Here is a 17,152-nt window from a genome sequence, read left to right as displayed (position 1 = left end):
TAACAGGTAAACTCGTTCGTACATGCGCTCGGATACGCTCGAAAGATCGATCACGTCTCGCCAACTCGTTTCTTTTCTCGCCCAGTTTCTTCCCCCTCTTTTTTTCTCTCTCTCTCTCTCTTTTAAATTTCTTTCTTTTTTTCATCGTGTGTTTTATATTTGGTTTTGCGTTACTTTTTCATCTTGTTCTCCCTTGTCGTTGGTGGCGAACAGCAAACGTGGCGAGGCTACAAACCGGAATGATATCGAGGGACGGGGAAATTAATGAGTTTTTATTGGGAGCCCGACCATTCTTCGTCATGCACCGTATTATGGATGCAAATAGGATGTAATTTCATTAAAGGGACGTTACTTCGAATTACTTACGACCGCGCGTCGATCGCCCTCTCCCTCCTCCCCTCTCTTCATCCTACCCCTTTCTTGTTATGCCCGCCGCGGCATTGCACCGCTCGTAATACAGTTATTTGCGATTTTAGCGGCCACCACGATGAGAATTATAATGTCCCCGAAAGATTGATACGGTCTACTCCCGGCTTCTGGTTATGCTGGTAGCGTGCTCTTGACAGGATCGTTGAATCATCGATTTTTATATGTATATCACGATGAAAGATCTCGCCTGGTGTTTTTTTTTTTTTTTTTATCAATCTGTGCGAGTATATAAGCTTTGCATTTTGTAAGAATGATTTTAATCGATCCGGTGATCTAGCACTTTGTAGTGGAGTGATCGTTTTTTTTTTTTGGACGTTAACGAGATTGTTGTTTCTATGAACATTAGTCGATCGATTTTATTATTTTTTGAAGAAGCCTGTTTCTTCGTCGATGGAAAAATGGAATATATTTTATCCTGGATAAAATGGGATCCTCTATTTTAACTCGCTGATTATCGACGATATTAACCCTTTCCGACCGTCGAATTTTCATTTCTATCAGATTCCCAATAATGTCAATTAAAATTGATTTAAATCAATTTCAAATTTATCCCCTCGAAACACTTTCCTTTTCTTTTTTCAAGAATTTTTTAATTTTCTCCAGATTCCACATCTAAGAAACAATCTATACGCGAAAGAACATTTCTTTCGCTAAAAAGACAGAATTTAGGTTGGGAAGTGTGAAAATCAGCGAACTGCTGGATTCAACGTGCAAAATTCAATATCATCAAAGCGTGATGAAACTCAAACAGTCTGACAATTGCAATCATCATAATTTACACGGCTCTACTCTACTCTACTCTTTCTATTTTTATCGTAAGCATATGCGGAGATCTAGGGAAAGTTTCAGTGGAGAATGAAACGTGGGAGGAAAACTCCTCGCGATGTTTGCTCGGGCGCTACAACGTGCGTGCCGCGCTATGCGTCATTATCGGACAACGAACGCAATGAAATGAGAGAACTGGTTCTCCCGTGTTATGTCCATCCGTCTGTACGATTGCCCGCCGGCACCGGCGCGGCGGTTCCTATTCGTTGCGGAACCGCGCCATTTTCTTCCCTGCTCACTCGTCTTTTGTCACCTTCACGCGTTGCTTTAATCCTTTTGTCACGGATTCAATATTTTTACCTTTCAACTACCTTCCCCAAATAATTAATTTCAACGTCAAACAAAGAATATCTGCTTTAAAACAAATTTCTACGTATCATTGATGATTTATATTGGACATTTATTTGTTAATAATTCTTTGACATTTCTTTGCGACGGAAGCGCTATGTAATTGTTGATTTACTTTTTGGCAATTAATCTTTGACTTGCAATGCTTATTAGAGAAGTATTTAACAAATATTTTGAATATAAATAGTAACAAGATATCAATTGAATAGAAAAGGTTTAAGTTCGACTTATAGAATATATAGCTACGTAATGTTACTGATGGAAATGAATGTAAATGGAAATGAATATTGATCTAACACTGTGCTGGAAATCTTGGTGATCGGTGATGGTAAACTTATGGTTGTTCACCGATAACTTCTATTAATAATTCTTTCTGGAAATTGAAAGAAGGACTACGCTTAAATTACGTTTTATATATCCACATGATATAAGCTGACTCGAAGAAGATCTAATCGAGAGGAAGAGGAGAATTTTGGCTTGAAATTTCCACGATTATCCTCACCACGAAAAACATCTTCATCGAGCAACGACTAAAGGGATAATTTAATAAAGAGATAAGAAAGTTTAAATTCGATAATGCAGGAAGCGTGTCTTTCGATAAAACAAAGATCCAGTGACCAGCGTACACGTAGAGGAATTTTTGCTTGCGGTTTATTGCCAGCGAGGTCGGCACGCTGAATTTCTCAAATATTACATTATATCTCGTAGGATGCGTTCAGAACCTGTTATCTTGTCCGATAATTACGGCAAATGTTTATGACGTTGCTTGGATAAATCCTTATTCCCCCGAGTTTCTACCGTGAAAACAATGTGAACAAAGTCAACACGTGCAATTAAGAAATGAGGCAAGCTTTATCGAACGAGATTATAATTGTAACGAATAACACTGGCGTACGTTATCAATTATAACGATCGTAGAACGTTGTGAAAGTCGACGCGAGTAATTTCCTCCTCCTTAAATGGTCTTATCAACGAGATAACTGGTTCGATCGCAATATTCGAGTGGTGTATCGAACAAAACTCTTTCGACGAGCGCCTCTTTTTAATTCGAAATTGCGTTCCTCGAACACAGTACCGCCGCAATTATCGCATTATGCGTTATGGATGATATTCTTAGATCGCTTAGAAGTTATTTTAATTCCAAATACGGAGATTGGAGTTCAAAAACTCTACGGTTCAGCTTTCGGAATTCCTATTACTTTTCTTTTTATCAGCAAGAAAGAAAATTATATGTCCATTGTTAAAACAAAATACCAAACGTATCTCAGACAATTAATTTCTTCCTAGTTAAAAAATTCCTACTATCCTAATTCTCGATTTCGAATGTCATCCATCTACGTTAAAAGGTAAGAATTGTTACCTAAACGTCGTAATGTTATACTTTGATTTGGTTAATTTCTTCTTCGTTTAAAAGTCTCCATTTTCCCAACTCTCGATTCCAAATGTACACCTTCTATTCTCCCAGAGAACGTAACCTAACATTTAACCTAACCTAATCTAACGTCCAAACATTCTAATATTATATCTTTTGAAAAAAGCCAACAACAGAAATGCAAATCGCCATAATTAATTTCCTCTTCGTTCAATAATCCCCATTGCCTCGACTCCCGACTCTAAACATCCTGTTCCAGCAGAAAACCAAGACAACTGCCTAACTCGCATCTTTCAAAACCCATATGACTCTTTCCAAGATTCCACGAATCCTCCGAAGCATCCGTCACGGCGTCGTCTTATTAGTACTTGGAAAGGAAAACCGACGACGCTGTTCATTCTCCTTCGTTATTGCCTTTTATGGAAATGCAGATCACTCGGAATAATTTCCTCCATGTCACGTTACGCGTTCTCTCGTCGGTTTTGAAAAGCTGTAAACGACTATGTACATCGTTTTTCCCTTCGTGAACGTCTCTCGCCCTCGTCGTCCATTCTTCCTGCAGCCGGTCATCTCCATGACAATAATAGAGATATTTCTCTCTCTCTGTGGCGCTGGTCGGCTTCGAATTCGAGAAAGCAACGCGTTGTGTCCCTTTTCGGAACGAAACTCTGGGCCCGAATGGCGAGAGAGCAACGGCGAGAATAGGAATTAGGAATTAGGCGTCTCGTGGCTGTCGAAACGGACCCGGTCCCTCTTCTGGTGAAACTCCGCCGGTGGAAAGAATAAGAAAAAACGTTGAATAGGGCTCTGTGGTCGGTGCGCATACCTGGACCCTCGACGACCACGAACGAAATGCTCTTCCTCGTGCATCCAACAACACGAATATCCGGGAAATTCCGGCGAGAAAACACGAGCAGGATGAGCTTTGTCCTGCAACCTTACGTCAGAGAATGGTTAGGATGTATGATTCGGTTTTCCTTCCAAGCGCGTCTCGTGTGGATTTAGTAAATTTGAGGATTGGCTAGACTTTTGTCGATTGAATTACGCTTGAAGATCGTTTGATCTCGATGGTGAAGAAAAATGATGTTTTTTGTTTGTTGTTGACAGTCTCTGGTGTTTTAAATTTAGAAATTCTCAGGCGCAACTTTTAGTTCGAGTTAAGGAAATGTGTACAATAAGAGGAACGATTCTTCGAACCACAAGCAATAAGCGTTCGTTTACGTGTATAGATGTGAAGTCATACCATAGCCTATTCTGTTACACACGCGTATTAACTTCGGAGTAAATTTATGAATACCAAGCGTGTCGTTAGAGTCGATCTTCATCTTTTAAGATTGATATTACCAGAAAAAGTTTGGACAGTATCGTTTGGAGATTTCACGATAATAAAACAGAGTTGTAGAAGTTTGTGACACTGCAAATAACGATTCGAAATATATATAACTTTCATAGGTAAAAGCTACATCGGACGCTTCCATCAATTTCAGCCTCCTTCAAAATCAGCATCTAACGTAGTAGGAAATCACATCGCTCTTTTTGACATCTGTATCACGTAACCTACGATAACGAATCTAGCAATTCCAAGAAGAGAGGATGATAACTCACCCTGTTTCCCCCAATGGGCGATCTTCACATCTTCAACTCCATCAATGGTATAGGAACGAAAACGAACGTTAAAGAACCAGAAGCTGTTTTCCTTCACTCTCGATAATCGGTCCCAATCAGGGAAGTCTATCGAATCGAGAAATCGAGGGTCGATCTACGAATCACGTGGCGCAGCATCGGACATCTTCATCTGGAACGTGTCCGTGCGCAATTCTCCGAGACTCTCCTCTGGAGATCGCGTCCCTCCTCCCTCGACTCCACTCACGTCTTATATCCTCGCCTTTTCTACGTCTCTTCTCCTCTTTCTCTTTCTGTTCGCACAACTCACGTCCGGGCAATCAGGTATGATTGGCTCGATCCACGCTTTCGCACTAACCACTTTATCAAAGCGTCCGTTCTAAATAAACCTGCATTTGATTACAGCCCGTGCCACCTTGTCGTTATCGTCCCTTATACCATCTCCTTCCTTCGCACCTTCCGATCGAATCGTTTCACTTCACCGCCGAAGAATTATCTCGTCGTTTATCCAGCTGCAACCGATCATCGGCCGATCGTCTCACGGAGAAACAAACCGGTCGCCCCACACCACAACAATTTCTTTGGATCCTGTGATTTACCGAATCGCCAATTACGAATTACCTCGTGAAACCATTTTCACGGGAACAACCCAGTTCAAATGATAATCCAAAGTGAATATACACGAGTATAATTCGAGTAATCCAAAGAATCTGTAAATGGAATTTAAATGGATCGTTTGAACCGTAGGTTTACACGAGAAACTTGGAGGAACGACGAGGAGTTCCTACGTTCCACGAGCCGTCACCGACTATTAACAATCTGAACGATCACGTCAGCCAATCCTCGACTTGACAGGTCCGCGAGTCTGACAGACGCCCTCGGTTCCCCTGCACCACACGATTCCTCCCACGGAACGAGCTTTCTACCTCCGACACTTTCCAACTTCACCAATCAGCTCCTTAGAAATCGATCCCTCCAAATCTCTCTTCTTCTATTACTTATATATTATTATATATATATATCTTCTTAACCGCACTTATCCTCGAACTATCCTTCCTATCGTAAATCTTCCTCGCACAACCTCCATGTAATCTTCGTACACGCTTGACGTCAATGTCAAACTACGTCAAACTACGTCAAACGACATCAAATATGGTCAAACAACGTCAAACTGTATCGGACGTGATTAAACTCGCGGCACACGTTACATTTCCCATAGAAGCTCCTATTTTTCTCGTACTTTTTCGACGCCTAGAGGATCGATTAGATGGAGCAGGAGCAAAACCTGGCGATCCAGTGTCTCGTCGACGATCGAATGGTTGCGTGGAACCGGTAGGACTCTGCTTATTCCTTGGCGGTCGTCTGGCTCTGGCGGTGCCGTTGGACGAGAGGAGCACACGACACGACGCTTGGATCGAAATAGTGTTCGTAGTGTTGGCTTGAAGCGCGTCGGAACACAACTGAAGCGGTAGGACCACCCAGTCGGTCGAGGGCCCCTGCCCCGTCCGGATACAGTTCCCTCAGTATACCGTGCAAGCTCTCCCACTACCGCCTTCTGCCTCCTCTCCGCCACGCTATACTCCCTGATTGAGCTGGACTCTAGCAGGTGCCTCAATGTCTTACTCCGGGGATGGAAGATTGCTTTGGCAAGGGAGAAAGAAAAGAAGAAAGGGAAAGGAATCGAGAGGATAGGAAGGAAGCAAGAAAGAAAGAAAGGAAGGAAAGAAGGAAGGAAGAAAGAAAGGAAGGAAGGAAGGAAGGAAGGAAGGAAGGTTGGTAGACTACCTCCAAGGATCGTGTCTGATGCCTGATTGGAGAGGGTGGCAGGCAAGGTAGACGCCAGTGATGGAGAAACTCGGTATTTATTAGAGGGTTCCTGCCTGCGTCCTCATTTATCCCGTGCATACGGAGATGAACCAAGAGGAGCGTGGCTCGTTCTCGAACTTGATGAAAGTCGGATTGCCGATCCTTCAGTGGAGAATTTGGAGATTATGTGATCGTGGGTGATTTTCAGATTTGGAGGTTATTTTGACTCTTCTGCTGATAAATTGGAATGTTGTGTTCGACGATACCAGGTTTTTAAATTGAGGATTTATATGATGGAAATTAGTTGTGATCGTGAGATATAATATAATAATAAAACAATAATTAATAATAATACTATTTCTGTTAGGAATTTGCCCGATTCATCTTCGAATTTATACGCATTTAATTTCATCTTTAGTGATCTTCGTAAAAAGAAAGAATATTTTGTAAAGAATTTAGCTTTCTAACTTTACCTTTGTTATGATTCTATTGTTTCGTGGTTTTATGTATTCATTTTCCTTACTGATTTATGGAAAAATAATTTTTTCAATCTATTCTTTCAAATCTATTGCTTTGTTTTTTAAGTGGCCAAAAGTTTAACAAGTTCCATAGCATATTTTGTTACGTGCAATTCGTAAAACACGTGCAACAACTTTCTTCCCTATAACCCTATTTCCTTGACGTCGTAATTCCATGATGTACCGTGTTCCGTTTCGTGATCCCAGCAATTTGATCTTTAGTTCTTCAAATATTAAAAATATATGTATAGCCAGGTTCGACACGAAAACTGCTTCTATCTATTCCACGTACCCATATGAAACGTCATGTAGGATAAAAGAATAACTGATTTTCAAAGTCTACTGGTTAGGAAATTAATACAGGTAAAATACAACAAAATTATACAAAAGAAATGTATAAAAGTAAAACTAGGATTTGTTGCTTTGGCAGAAATGAATACGCTCTTTAATTATACGTAAACACGTATGCACTCTAAATTCTTGAGGATACTCTGCTCTTCGATTGACGTTTGTATATTTTACGAGAATCTTATCTCGGCTTTTAATTTGCAACAAACTAATTAAAATTTCTGCTTGGATATATCTGCGCATTTCTTATCTTCTATAGAAGCTACGTATACACTAGACCTGTATGCAATAACTCATAAAATCTACTCCAATCTAAATGACAAAAATTCCACGTTCATTCCTTAGCAACCACACGACATCAAACTATTCGCATAAACCATTCGCAAGAAGATACTGACGTCGAAACTCGTAAACCTCAAACTTCGCTCAATTAAAACACCGCTCGCGAATTTACGAGCCTAAAAAACATCCTGTTTCGCTCTATAGTTTCCTATCGATTCTTCCAATCTTGGATCTTCTCTTGTAGAACGTGACACATCCAACGTGCAACTTTGCCACGGCGAAAAAAGCAGAAGAGACACACCATTGGAGAAAAGAGGAGAAAAAATAAGGAAAAAATGGTAAGCAATTAACGCAACGAATCACAATCCGATCTTATCGGCGGCAGGGACGATCGTTTTAAACGATCTTGTCCCCTCTACCAACGTGAAGATAACGCAGAACGGATCTTGAGGATTTAAGGACTGTCATTAAGGCGCCTCACGGTGATGTCTCCCTTAATGGGCGTCGTTAAATTTGCATGGGGCTTATCGTACGTCGAGATTAAAGCCAAACTCCAAGGAAAAACCGCGTTTCTCGCCTCCGACCTTCGGGCTGCTCGTGTTCGAGTTAATTCGATTACACGGTCGCGCTCTAAATATCGCGAGGGTGCCCTTCGACTCTCGTTCGAGAGTAACGATAGGGGGAGATAAAATGTTTGGCGATAATTTGCAAGTCTGTTGCCCATCGCTCCTCAGTGAGTAATCGATTTCCGATTGCGTTTAATTGCATTTTCACGAGACGCCTTGTAGCCTTCGCCGGTGGTGCTTGTGATCATATTTCGTTTGATAAAACGGACGATAAATGTTTTTTTTTTTTCTTTTTTTGTAATGTCTTTCATGATGCAGTGGAGAATTTAAGATAGAGCTTTTTAGGCAATTTTAAGTTTCAGCTTTCGAGGTTTTCTTTTTCCGAGTTATTGGTCAATGATTGGACCGTGGATGTATTTATTTTATTTTTATATATCATGTATATTTTATACTTTCCTGGATTCTTTGATGTCTTATAAGTGCATAAAAATCTGCAGTATATTAATGAGTTAAACCTTGCAAAATATTTAGTAATAACATTCTCCTGGCCTTAATTTTACGCAAATTTGTAAATTTACTGCTAATTTCTTGCGATTAAATGTTTTCCTTCTTTTATTCGCAACGCATTTAAATATTAAAAAGATCCTGCTAAGTAAATACACAGATAAATATGTAAAAAAATAAAAGTTATCTTTGCGTAAATGATCGAAAAGTGATCGCAGGAAATACAACGTCAAATTCACAGGAAGGAACACGAACTCTCACTGAACATTGCGCTACCACGTTGCTAACGACAGGTAATTCATTAACTATGTATCGACCGTCGTTCGGTGAATTTCAATTAAGGATTACGAACGTGGTTATTCCCATCAAATGTTGCGATGAATATTTCTTTGGGTAATTGCAGTTCTTTCCAGAAAGAAGTCCTTAATTGAATTATTTATCTCGACACGAGTTCAGCGAGAGACGCAAATTCAACGAATTACGTTGTTACCGCAACACGTTTATTCACCAAGGCACTTCTATTCGTTCCGTCGCGCTGACTACGTTGTCTTCGCAGCAGTGAGTGACGGTTATAATTGAATGCATCTTAATCAGTTGTTAATGTAACGTCTACGTAAATTATTTTTGCTTTTAATAAAGTTAGAAGAATGGAATTATTAAGACTTCGTTCTTCCTAGCTTGCTTCTTTTACACATATTGTGAGAAAAATTCTATCTCTCTATTAATTACACAAAGTTGCGGTTCTAGTGTTATTACCATCCAAGTTATTAATTAGATGAATATGTAAAATCACGAAAAAAGTCCGACCGAACATACCGTAATACGAAGAACTTTCTGTAAAAGAAAGCACGTTTCTTCTTTGTAATCTTCGTGTATATATTTCAAATTCTTAATCTCAAATTACTTATAAATTAATGAAACATAAGAACTATTTAATCTTCACTTCCATTCCTTACTCCTACTCTTATTATTTCTATCATCCATTCTTATTCCTTTGTGTAAAATTTCAAACATCTCGTGCCCAAAATACCCAACCAATTTTCTCTTCGATCTGAGACGTTCATTTTCCCATCCATGACAAGCAAACAATCTCCATCTCGCGTCTCCCATAAACAGCAAATTGCCCAGAGTCGGGCAACTCGATATTTCTCCGAGTCAAGTATCTGTCGCATAGGTTCCGCGGAGTGCACGCGAACCCATCAAAAACAGCGGCGCGCATAAAAGCCATGGCCCCAGGCACCGTTCCCAATGGTAAATCACGGCACACCCCCGTGGGGTCTTCTATGGAGGCGGCGCGGCGCGGCGTGGCGTGGCGCGCGCGACCGCGCCGTTAGTCGCGCTCATCGAGGAGTTTCAGGCTTTTCCACAATCTCGATCGGCCGTGTGCAATTTCGTGCGCGACTTACGTGCATGAGCGTGAGATTTAAGTATATACCTGCTTACGACGGGGGTAATTCCACGTCGTCGTACCGCCATAAAGCCACGGCGTGCAGAGTTCACGGTTATGGGGTCTGAAACTCGCTCTTCTCCTCTCTATCCTCTCGCTCGGCCACTACCCGCTTCACGACGCAACGCGCGTGTCTTCTTTTCACCTACACTACCAGCCAAAAGTTTCGAATTTTACTACGTGTTTTATAAAAATTCAAAAGTTTTATAGACAAAGTTAAACTGGAATTCCTGTTGGCTAGAATCATGCTGAATTCTGAAACATCGTAGATAAAGATTAGGTATCTCTGTTACTGAGAATTGCAAGAATTACGTTGAATTGCGAAATTTCTTGGAAAATTTTCACTATCTGCGTTCAACGATCGACGAATCTTCTGGAAACAATTAGATTGGAATTTTTGTTGATTAGAAGGGTTGATTCAAGTATCTCCGTTATTTAGAAATTTCAACAATTACACTGCACTGCGAAATTTAGTAGAAAAACTCAAGTTAGAGTATTATAAAAATGTGACGTCTCTCGATGTATTGTTGAATAAAAATTAGTCGGTTCTATCTCCATATAGCGTATAGAACATAAGGATATAAAGTTTCAGCTCAATAATAAAATTCGCTTTATAATTTAATTCAATATACGTAGCTACCCTGCGATATAATCACACAATAAGACGAACGAAATATAACGAATACCTTGTCTTAAAAAAACATGAAACATATATTGAATAGAAATTGAAATTAAATTAAACACATAACACGCTGAGGGGTGATTTTCGCAGTCGTCTGCAATTGAAAAAATAATTCCAAACTTTTGATCGGTAATGTACAAAAGTCGTCTCTTTTCCACCTTACCCGGTTTCCGTCCCTTTTTCGTCTCGTTCGACTCGCGTCGCGGGTCTTACGGGGCTTTACGGCCCAGAGTCATGGGATCGTGGACTTGCTGGATCCCATGATCGATGGGGCTTTGGCTTAACCCCCTCGGACTGGACCACGTTGTTGCCTATGGCACGCGGTCATACATACATACACGCGTTTCTTCTCGTCTCTTTTTCTCGATATTTTCCTTCGTATTCTCGATCCCTTTCGGTATGTCCTCTCTCGAAACGCGCTTTATTACGTTCGTATGCGACGCTTGCGAGCCGCGAGCATTCAACGACATCCGCCGGGCAGGGTTGATGGGGATTCCGGTGATTCATGCGGCCATGTTGGAACCCGCTGAGCTTGAGATATTCGCGATTAACGCGAGGTGCCTGTAGAGAACGCCAGCCGAGGGTTGATGGCTACTTAAGAGCAGGATCGTTGAAATGTTGGCAGTGAAGCTGTCGAGGATGACGACGCTCTCGAGTATCGCCTGATGCTTTTCGTAGATACTTTGTATGTGTCGCTTTTTACGATGGATCTTGTAGTATGCGATTTCGCCACAATCGGCGTTGGTCTGGTGAAAACCATTGCAGCTTTCGTTGCATCGTTTAAAAATCTTAACAATACCCCGCGTTATTCGTATAAAGGACTGATAAAAAAAAGTGCCTGAGATAATTGTAAAGTTCACTTTTCGTTGCATCCTTCTCATACAATCGAGTCGTTCAAATAAAAGAGTAGTGACATATTTTCTACTCGCAGGATAATTCTAAAACTTCCCTCTTCACTCGCGATAAAAGAAAAAACTCTTCGTTGGAAAACAAGAGTATGCACCGATATGCTTCGTAGTCACTGTACGTAACATCGATCCACTCGTGCCGTGGAACCACGAAACGCGTTTGCCTGAAAGAAACACAACGAACGCATCGCCATTGGTGGTGGAAGCCGCGAGCAACGAAAGAAGTCATCACTGGCGGGGCAATCGTTCGAACTAATTGTACGATTTCGTTACGATTTCTTGCGGGGCGGTTGGTCGATTTCTGCTGCGCGCGGCTATACCCTCGCAGCTCCTAATAATATGTGGACGGAGAGATCGTGATGGGATCGAAGGGATTATTACGCTGCACAGGGAGGTGGCCATCGCGCAGCAACGTTCGGAATGGGGGAAGTGGAGAGAAAGGGGGTAGGTCGAGGGATCGAGATAAAAGCAGGAAGAAACCGCGACCACGAGGGGAACGAGAGGGTTAAACAGCGGTTTCGCTCGAGCAAAGAGGATAGAGGGTTGTGGGGAGGAGGCCGAGTGAGAGATTTGAGAGTAAAAGAGGCAGATAGGCGGGTATACCGGGACCCCAGAGAGGATAATTGAGTTATTACTGCAATTGTAGACCACCTTGGAGGGCCCCGGAACGACCATAACAGGTTCTGAAAATCGCATTCGTATCTGCCTACGATTCTCCGGCTCTTTAGCGATAAAGGATTATCGTGCGCGTGCACGCCGAGGGATGCGAGCGTACGCGACCAGGATTACAACCGGAAACCACCGGCGAACGGAAGGAGAATGGCCACCGTATAAACTGATCGCGAATCTTCCATAGAAATTTCGCGGATGATTATTGTATTAGGGTTTTTTGGGGAGGGCGGAGGAGGGGAGTCATTTAATGTCTCCAAGAGGTAGTTAAGTCCAAATAAACTTCCTGTGGATTGAACAACATGCCTAGAAGTCAGTTATTAGTTTGTATTAAATATTTTTAAGTTACTTGTGATTTCAGATACTTGGTACTGAGTTATGATTTGTAATTAGTCGTAATAGATTAGTCATGGAATTCGAAATGTTTTATCATTCGTTTCTGACGTGTTTGTCTTCGTTCGTTGTGACGTTTAAAGTCGTCGATTATAGAGCTATTTAGCTTCGGGGTACTCACCACAGCTACTTCGAAACACCGTAACCTACTGAACCACTAGAAACACAGGATACTCACCTAAAACAGAAAAAGGAGCAAGGTCAATTATTATTAGCTAATCCGACCGAAAATATACGATGGAAAGATGAAAAAGCGCAAAATAATATTGTTTCTCGACATTAGAACGCGCAAGCTAAATTATAGGCCAAAAGTATTTATTGGATTTTGACGATCGTCGAATTTTCGAACGGAAGATCTCCTAAAATTGGCTTCTTCCGTAGACAGCTACGTCCCTACGCTTATCGTCTCGAGACTTGAACTTTTTTACGGAGAACACCTGACGCCACGTATCATATGGCCGATGCCTTTTAAAAATATTTTTACCAGCCGACGGATAATTTCGTTACACTGATAGTCCTTTCGTCGAGGAATTTTAAAACATTAAAATCAACATTTATTTTAATAATAAAATATGTAGCATAACACCTGTATGTGGATACGATCTTCCAAATTCATCTGCTATAAAACTTTCCAGAATCTCTCAAATTTCTGCACTACTCAGCTTCCCTGGCGGTAAAGTCCCACGCAACCTCTTGCGGTTTTAACAACTTTCAAAAAACCTCTTCAGCATCTACCACGCTATAAAACGTCCCAGATTTCTACACTGTGTAGCTCATTAATTACAAAACTTCCTAAATTCTACCACTACGCAATTTGCCCAAAGCAAAATTCCTCGCATCTTTCCGACCGTGCTACCTAACGAAACTTCCAGTAAGTCTCCATCTCTCCGTTACAAAACTTCCCAAAAAAATCCTCCAAGACGAAACCCGGCAAATTCGTCAATTACGAAACTGTTCAAATATTATCTAATGCTATCAAATACCACTGCACACTTCTGCCACAGTGAAACGTTACACACCATTCCTACCTACAGCCACGTGATCGCCAACACGATTTTCTCGTTTCCCTTCTGGAACTGTACAACGCGTTAACCCGTTCCGTTATCAAACTGCCCGCGGTCTCGAGATACCGCCAGCACACAGTTTGATAGGAACAACATAATAATCCTCGCGAGGAGATGCCAGCCGGTGGAAATAGCCAGTGTAACGAGACACGTCCCGGTAGCGTGTAACGAAAGCGGGCATAGAAATTAATGGGCGGCTGCGGATGATAGTTCACGAGCGCCTCCTCGATGTCCTTGGCATCGAGGCACGTCAGAACATGGCCTCGCGGGAGATTTTAATCTCGAATTTCTACCGAAAGAAGCCAGTCTCTACCACATCCACACATGCACGGTAGCATGGCGGTGACTCAGGAACGCCTTTTGGAGAACGGCGTATTTCTAAGAAACGCATCAGAGGACCCAGGCCAAGCCAATCCGCCACCTTGGCTGCGGGCTAACCGAGTCCCCGGCAAATTAAGTCGTTATTTCGGCAGATGCTCGGTTCGCGGAGATCGAGCACGTGATCCTCCTCTCCGCGAGAGAGGAACACGCGTGTAACGAGCGTCAACCTCTCGGCCATCTGTCTCTCTGCTTAATTGTCGGGGATGACCAAGGTCGAATCGGAGTCGCGGTGTTCGCACAAGCAGCGCAGGTGTTTTTTTTAGGCGAGAGGGTCTTCTGGTACCCGATTCAGGGGTCGAGCTTTAAAAGAATTTTGTAAGACACCTTCGCACTAGTCTTTCTATTAAAAAATTTGTACGTCGTGGCGACTGCATGCGCGGAGCGGCTGACTTTTTTCGACGAGAGTACCTTCTGGGATTCGATGTGGAAGTTGGACAGACGCGGAGGAAAGAATTCTTTTTAATTCTTTCAATTTTTTCATTTAATTTGCACTCTGCGTTTCCTCTTTTATTGAGAAACGTTCGTGTCACGGTGGTTGCGCATACAACGCAGGTGAGTCTTTTCAATGGGAATGTCTCCCTAAATTTAACGTGTAACGTGTCGTGCAAAGTGATACAATGATAAACTCCTTCCATGTTGTGAGAATTCCATTTCCATTTGAATTTAGGCAGAATTTACGGAACTTGGTGGAATTCGGTGGATATAGAAAAATGATAATCTCAAAGCAGGTTCAACTGATTTTTTAGAAATTAATTTTTAAAATCGAGCCTCCGATTACGGGGAACTTCGGTACTTTAAAGTTGATAAAATAATATGTTATTTTATTTATAGAATAAATCCAACCATACTCTCAACCCCTTTTAACACTAAAATCCAACTAAACAAATATCTAGATAGTCAATCTAACTTATTGATTCGAAGAAACCACACCTAAGTACCAGAGAAAGCAAACGATACCTCAGAAACGCGTTCCTCTCTTGCAACGTCGTAGCCAGCCGGAATGGCCGTGTTCGTCCTCTTGTTTTCTTGCTCGCGCCGATCGAGGCGTCGAGGATAAATCGTCTTAGCAAGAGTATTAAGAGAGCCGTGAATTCGTTCCCATACACCGCACGCATACGTTTCTGAGCTGTGAGAGCATCGGCCGGTTTCGGCCACGAAAAACGCTCGTTCACGGTTCTGTGTGCGTTTCTAATCCCGAAAACCTACACCCCATGCAAATTGCGGGAACGTTTCGAGATCGTAATCTAGTCGAAGCTCTAGGAAAAAGGGTGGCTCTCCCTTGTCAAAGTAAAGCCGGGCTCACGACTCGATCTGGTTTCTTCCCCCTCGCTCTATTAATTTTTAATCGACAGATTATTAATCGAACAGAATATCGTAATCGTAACTGTTTAGTTTCGCGCTAGGTAGATCATTGAAAACTAAAATTCCTCTTGAATGTTACATAGAAATCTAAGAAAGAAGTTAAGATAAGAAGGTGACGTTAGATGGAATTTTGGTTTCAGATGGAACAAATGGCAGAATTTTGCGAAAATTTACAATTCTGTTCGATGCAATTCTATGAATATTTCAGAGTTCGGAAAATTAACAATTGATTGACAAAAAATTTCGAACTTCCGGGAAGATCTTAGAGCTTGAAAAATTAAAATATCGATTATCGGAGAAAATTATAATTTTCTCGCGTGTGCCATTCTTTTCGGATTCATGGCAACTGGTCTTCAATCGTGTCTGAAGTTTCCATCTTTCTCGGCAAAATTTTCTGTATAATATGAGACTCGAAGGAAACTCTCATTTAATTGAGAAAATGTTATATAAATTAAAGGGATTTATACAAGGTTTTAAGAGAATGTTAAGAGAAAGATGAAGATAGAGGGCGGGGTATAGGAACCAGAGTGTATCCTCGATTTGCCATGAAACTCCCTCTCGCAATTCTTCTTCCCCCGAAGACAGCAAGAAAGCGAGGCTCTTGACGCGAACGAAATACCAGACCCGTTTATTATTGTTTCGTTCGAATGTTTTACGGCGGTCCGGCTGTCAGGAGGAACTTACGGCGTACGAGATACACGCAGCCAGAGCCCTTTAAAATGTTGCAAGGTGTTCAATATATTCGGCAGCGTTCGTGTTCCGAGGCGGTTGAAATCGTCTTCATCCCATCACTGGCCGAACTGCCTCCGGCGATGAATTCGTAATTGAGGCGTTAAATCTCGAACGAGCCGTTTTGGCTCCTTCGTGAAGATCTATCCGGCCAGGGGAGAACCGCAGACACAACGCAGTCCACATCTTCCATCGACTTTCCAATATTTCTTCCGTCCCATTTGCCATGTTGATAATCCTAGGTTTCAATATATTCGTTCAGGAGAATTTCCATTTTACATGGTTCAACCACCTTTTTCATAGACTTCTACGTCCCACCTCTAGGGAAATTAAGGAGTTTTGAGACAATTTCTCAATTTTATTGGGATCTTTTTATAAAAGTTTAAGAATTGGAGTTTATGTGTAAGTAGATAAAAAATAAACAAAAATTGTTTCGATAATAATCGATTAGTAAAAAGATAAAATATGACAATGAAACTATTCTTTCAAAAGGAAAGACGTCAATCTATTGTAAGTATAATAAAAAGGTATTGTTTATTTAATTGCTTTTTTAAGAAATTAAATACCACAGCCATCTTGTATCATTAAAAAATGGATGCTAAACTAAAAAGTTAATTATTTCCATAATTAACTATAATTTCCCGACATTTCTGAACAAAAACAGTCCTATTGGTTTCTGATTCACAAACCAGTTTCAACTCTTTCGAAAATTGAATTCTCCAGAGGAACAAGCTATTTCAAACCGACTTCTTGGAGGAAGACACGATGCCAACACGATGGATGGAGAATCGAACGTGGACTTGATTCTCCGTCCACATAAGAAAGCGAGGCGGCTATCGAGGACGAACGTTCGAACCGCGACCTAAGCGGCAAGAGCGGGCTAAAGACTTGTCCAT

At 41.4% G+C, this 17,152-nt stretch overlaps 1 protein-coding gene across 2 annotated transcripts in view; it reads right to left on the bottom strand.

The window, feature by feature from the left end:
• Positions 1–17,152, bottom strand: part of LOC117210750 (transcriptional activator cubitus interruptus) — a 145,961-nt gene that overhangs the window by 67,096 nt on the left and 61,713 nt on the right. The window contains exon 1 of one of the 2 annotated variants that reach the window (XM_033454061.1): positions 4,580–6,108. The exons of the other annotated variant lie outside the window; for it this stretch is intronic. The gene's annotated coding sequence lies outside the window, so the exon portion shown is untranslated. Of the gene's footprint in view, positions 1–4,579; positions 6,109–17,152 lie in introns of those variants that run through there. 2 annotated transcript variants of the gene reach the window in all.

Source organism: Bombus bifarius, unplaced genomic scaffold, assembly GCF_011952205.1.
Source record: "Bombus bifarius isolate JDL3187 unplaced genomic scaffold, Bbif_JDL3187 scf7180000008212, whole genome shotgun sequence".
NCBI classification, from domain to species: domain Eukaryota; kingdom Metazoa; phylum Arthropoda; class Insecta; order Hymenoptera; family Apidae; genus Bombus; species Bombus bifarius.
The sequence above is the reverse complement of the archived record's forward strand: the minus strand, read 5'-3'. Positions and strand labels throughout refer to the sequence as shown.